The following is a 5,642-nucleotide window of genomic DNA, read 5'->3' on the forward strand; positions in this document are numbered from 1 at the left end:
CCCCCCCCCCCCCCCCCCCCCCCCCCCCCCCCCCCCCCCCCCCGCCCGCTTTTGCTTAGGACAGCTGTTACTGGGACAATTACCCAAGAAGCAAAAGACAGATCCCATGCTGATGTGTCATCAGTCCTGGTTTATCCATTAAATCAGACAGAGAAGACCACTGGAAAAAGTGAGCACATGCACTTGCTCCCTAAGGGAGAGGCTGAGAGCCGTCAGTGAAGCCAGGCCTTGCCCTGCCAGTGTGACTCCAGGCTGCCCAGGAGAGAAGAGAAGGCAGTGAAAAGCCAGAAAGAGGGTTCGTTCTAATGCCCAGGCACTTGGAGTCATAAAAAGAGCCAGCTATCTATACACTGAAATCCCCACTCGTCCCAGTAATACCTGTGTTGACACAGCTTCCTCCATAGGAAAAGCTATTGTTGCCACCAGCAGGCACATCCATTCTCCAGTCATCCCACAAGGATGACACCTGCCAGGAAACCCTCGGAGAAGGGGATGTGAGAGGGCAGGCTGGCTGGGGCTTGGATTTCTTCTGGAATAGCAGGAATTGTTTTTCCCCTAAGGAGAAACCCAGTCTTTCTGCCATTCTTCTTGCCCATTATTTGTCCTTTCTTTAAAAATGTTTTAAATTTTGCTAATCTACAGACATATTTCTCACTCTCCAACTTCCATCTAATCCAGGGTAGTGTATTAGGTGACTGCCTGAGATTTCCTTACAGCCCTTCTGAGAGATTCTAGGATTACATCCCATCAATACTAAATGTTAGCATGTCTTGCAAGGAAATCAATTAGTTTTCTAGCTAATCCAGACATCTGGCCCCCTTTCTTACATGGTAAACATCATTAGCAAGCTTGTTACCATTAAACCATCAAAAGAGGTAAAGCTCTTCTGCAAGCCAGCCTCTTCCCTGTGCACCCCTTCCCGGCTGTCTTAGAAGATTGCTTCTCAACCCTGGCTGCACATTAGAATCACCTGGGGTGCTTGTAAAAAATATCAATGCCCAGTCTCACTGCCGACCAATTAAATCAGAGTCTCCCAGAGCAGCCCTGGGCATCAGGATTTTGTAAAAGCTCCTCAGGTGATTCTTAAGTGCAGCCAGAGTAGAGAATCACCAGCTTGGAGCAAGAATCCAGAACAGCAGTGGAAATGCATGGCACAGACTAGCATCACCAGCTGATTTTAGGAGGTACATACTCTTTCTCAATCCTAAAATGCTCTCTTCCTTGACCGATTCAATGAAGACACCATGTTGTTTAATCATTTTATGAAGCTGAGTTCAGCCATCCTGGAAGTCTGAACAATGTTGGGTAATTTTCTTTGTGTAGGCTCTCAGCATGCCGTGTCAGAATCAGGGAGGCGCTATTGTGAGGTAGAAAGAATGGGCGTTGTGGACTCAGAGCTGGGTTAAAAATCTGGCTCTGCCACTTACTAGTTGGGCCCTCCTGAGCTAAATGGAGATAACAATATACATATTCATAAAGTTTAAAAATCAGCTCCTGTGTATAAAGCCACTCATGCGTGGGTAAAGCTGAGCATGAGGTTTCTTTCTTGCCCAACTCTCCGCGCACTCTACAACCTTATTATCCCAGAGAAATCCAAAGGTGTTGAAGAAATGAGAGCTGCCTTTAGGACGGTCACCTGGAAACCCATCCTGCAGACAAAGTGTAGAAGCTTTCGTTCCCTCTGGAGGATGCCAGAGGCACATGCAGCCACACCTCACATTCCACACACACCTCCCCCTCTTGACATTATAGCAGGAAGGATAAAGAGAGGCTGTTACCCAAGGGATCTGTTTCTTCTTGTCACACAAGAACAGATGCCAAAATCTTAGGACAGACAGCACAGAAATGTGGCAGCAGGAGGGTGAGTCAGGGGAAGTGGAATGGTCTCACCTCCAAGATATACCTAGACACAGAGGGGAACCCGTTTGAAGCACTTGTCTCCTGGAGACTCCAAAGGGCAGGGATGTGTGTGTGTGAGAGTTGAGGACCAATTCTGAGCCCAGATACTTCGCAGACTCCAGCTGGTTGGAGATATACACATGGCCCTCCCCGACAACTGAGCACACCTGCCCTGAAGGGCAGAGAACAGGGGAACATGCAGGCTGCATTCTTTTTGAATCCAGCTCTGGCTTCCTCATTCCAGGGAGACTCCAGCTGCTGCTCTTCTGCTGTACTTGCATGATTCTCAAGTGCCGCCAGGCTTACACTGGAAAGTTCTCTTGGGGTGATGCTCTGTGGAAGACACTGTCCCGACACTGTGTATGCTGAGCTTGTATTTTTACATGGAACCCCATTTAAGGGGCACCCTGGGCTCGGAGGCCTTGAGGAGGGAAAAAAGTCCTGTAGTCGCTGTTGAGGGAGTTTGGAGAGGTGTCATCTTTGGGGAAAATATCTTCCTTGAAACGTTCAACTTGAGGGCTCTGAATTTTCTTATTCACCACTGCACTTAAGATGTAGACAGGGGCCGCCTGGTGGAGTAGCCCTTAAGTTCCCACACTCTCCTTCGGTGGCCTGTGGTTCAAAGGTTTGGATCCCGGGCTAAGACCTACACACTGCTTATCAAGCCAAGCTGTGGCAGGCGTCCCACATACAAAGTAGAGGAAGACGGGTATGGATGTTAGCTCAGGGCTAATCTTCCTAAAAAAAAATAAAAATAATACAAAAACAAAGACAAACAAAAAAAGATGTAGAGGGCCGGCCCCGTGGCCGAGTGGTTGAGTTCACCCGCTCTGCTTCAGCGGCCCAGGGTTTCACCGGCTTGGATCCTGGGCGCAGACATGGCACCACTTGTCAGGCCATGCTGAGCTGGTGTCCCACATACCACAACTAGAAGGACCCACAACTAAAATATACAACTATGTACTGGGGGGATTTGGGGTGAAAAAGCAGAAAAACCAAAAACAGACGTAGAGAGGGGCTGGACTGGTGGCACAGTGGTTAAGTTCTGGTGCTCCACTTCAGCAGCCTGGGCTTCGGAGGTTCAGATCCCCGCCGTGGACCTCAGGCTGCTTGTCAAGCCATGCTGTGGTGGTGTCTCACACAAAAAATAGAGGAAGATTGGCACAGATGTTAGCTCGGGCCAATCTTCCTCACACACACACAAAAAGATGTAGAGACCATGGTGATTATAACAATACCAACTGTGGTGGTGGAGGTGGCGATGATGAGGATTTTGTGGTTCCTAAGCATCCTTCCCCGGCCTTCTCTCTCATCCCCAGACCCTCTGCCCCTCTCCAGTGCCTTCTCATCCACTCCTCCTATAACAAACTCCTCTGCCACCTCTCCCCATGGAGCCACATCACTTCCCTAAGTCCTCTATCTTCCCAGGTCTTCCTCCCTCCCTTCTTCTGCAAGCTGACCCTTTCCCACTGTGAGGAAATGCCCCTGGAGGCTTTTTGGTACTGTCTTTATAAATATGAGCTAAAAATGTACTACCTCACAGAAATATTAAGGCATCGAAAAAATCAAACTAGTATTTTTTATAACATACTGAGCCAGCATGACCATTGACATAACTTCCGATGATCTGGAATCCAAACAAATAAAATACTGTGTCTTCCCCCTGCATCGTAGCAGATAGTGTTGATTAATGTCCACTATTATAACTCTGATAGCTGCCAAGGAAGATTCAGATGTGCCTTCTAAAACATAATAGAAAGAGGGTCAGTAGATGTTCTCAGATGTTCGCATGGCTCACTCTCCCACTTCCTTCAGCTCTTTATTCAAATGTCACCTTCCTGAAGGCTTTCTCAAATGACCCTAATAAAAATGTCCTGCTCTCCCCAACCCCTCACATTTCTCATCCTCATTCCTGCTCTATTTTCTTCATAGCACTTATCATCAACTTACATAATATTTTGTTTGTTTGTGTATTTTCTGTCTTGCACAGAAATGCATGCACACACACAAAAACATTGAATATAAGTTTGAGGAGAGTACAGATTTTGTTTATTTTGTCTACTGTTGTATCCCAGTGACTAGAATAGTACCTGGTACATGGGAAGCACTCAATAAATATTTGTCCAGCATATAAAATATGGTTTCATTGATAAGTACATTTTAATTATTATTTGTTTAAAATAGGTAGTCTGTGAATATTTATACATGATCTCCCTCATCCTGAATTCATTTATTCATTCACTTACTCAACAAATGCTTATTAAGCACCTGTCACGTGCCAGGCCCTGTTCCGGGTTCCAGGAATTCGACGGTGAACAAGACAGACACATTATCTCTGTTCTCGTAGGATTCAAAGTCTGGTGGGGAGAAGGACCACACACATTTCTAAACAAATTAGTAAAAGTAGGGGCCGGCCCCGTGGCCGAGTGGTTAAGTTCATGCACTCTGCTTCGGTGGCCCAGGGTTTCAACGGTTCGAATCCTGGGCACGGACACAGCAGCAATCGTCAAGCCATGCTGAGGCGGCATCCCACATGCCACAACTTCAAATACACAACTATGTAGCGGGGGGGCTTTGGGAGAAAAAGGAAAAATAAAATCTTTAAAAAAAATTAGTAAAAGTAGAGATTGAGAAAGGCACAATGTAAGAAATAAGCAGGTGCTGAGATAGAGAACATGGCAGGAGAGACCTATCAAGTTAGATCTGGTGGATGTCGGAGAGGGCCCTTTGGTGCTGAAGCCGAGACTTGAAGAATGAGAAGACTTGATAGTATCTGGTAGAGGAAAGCCCCATTCGGCAGTCATCTGGGATGAGGGCATATGGTACACAACATAAGAGGCCTTGAAGAGAAGAATGGGGAAGAAATGCTGAGTCTGAAACCTGGGTTCCACCCCCATGCAACTATGTATTAGCTGTATGATCCTGATAAGGTCACATAAACTCTGAGTTTCCCTTTTCTTAAAATGGGGGGGGGGGGTGCTAATACCTACCTCACAGGTGTGGGTTATATTAAGTAATGTATATGAAAGTGTTAAAGGTAAAATACATGCATGGTGTTGTTAGGGGCAAATGAGTACGTACTGTTAACTCTGTACCAACGGAGTGTGCCTTCCCCTCTGGCCTTGAGTATCCTGAAGTGAAAGCTTGGACTCTGGTACACTTAGACCAAAGAAACCAAAGCATAGCAAAGCCTGATGCCACTGGTGGAGCATTTGTGCTGCCAGGCATCTGTCTTGTTTCAGGCTGTGCCCTGTCTGTGCCTTGCAAGACTTGGGGGCAGGGGCATGGCTTCTTTCCTGAGAAGTGAGAGAAACTCTTCTGCACAGAGGGGTCTCCACAGAGCTATCCTCGTCTGCTCTCACTGCTAGAACCTGTTCCTGAGACCCGAAGGATGACCTGATCTATTTGTCCCCAAGGTACCTACCTGGAGTCAAGGGACAAACCTGGGCTTTGTCTGTGTTTTCTGCTGGCCCCAAAACAGCCTGCGGACACAGGTGCAAACCAAACCCACAGGCCAGAGGGGAGGCAGAGGGAAAAGTAGGGCTGGTGCTGGGGCAAAATGAAGATGCTGAGAGTTCTGGGCTTTAAGGAAAGGAAAGAAGCCAAGGAGGAGAGGGGGAAATGAGAGGTGGGGGAAGGCGAGCGGGGTGGGGGGCACAGGGCGGCGAGGGTGGGAAGGGAAAGTAGGGAGGGCGAGAAGGAAGGGGCCACGGGGAAAGGAAAGAAACGCACAGAGGGGGAAC

This window comes from Equus quagga, chromosome 11 (assembly GCF_021613505.1).
Source record: "Equus quagga isolate Etosha38 chromosome 11, UCLA_HA_Equagga_1.0, whole genome shotgun sequence".
Classification (NCBI taxonomy): Eukaryota; Metazoa; Chordata; class Mammalia; order Perissodactyla; family Equidae; genus Equus; species Equus quagga.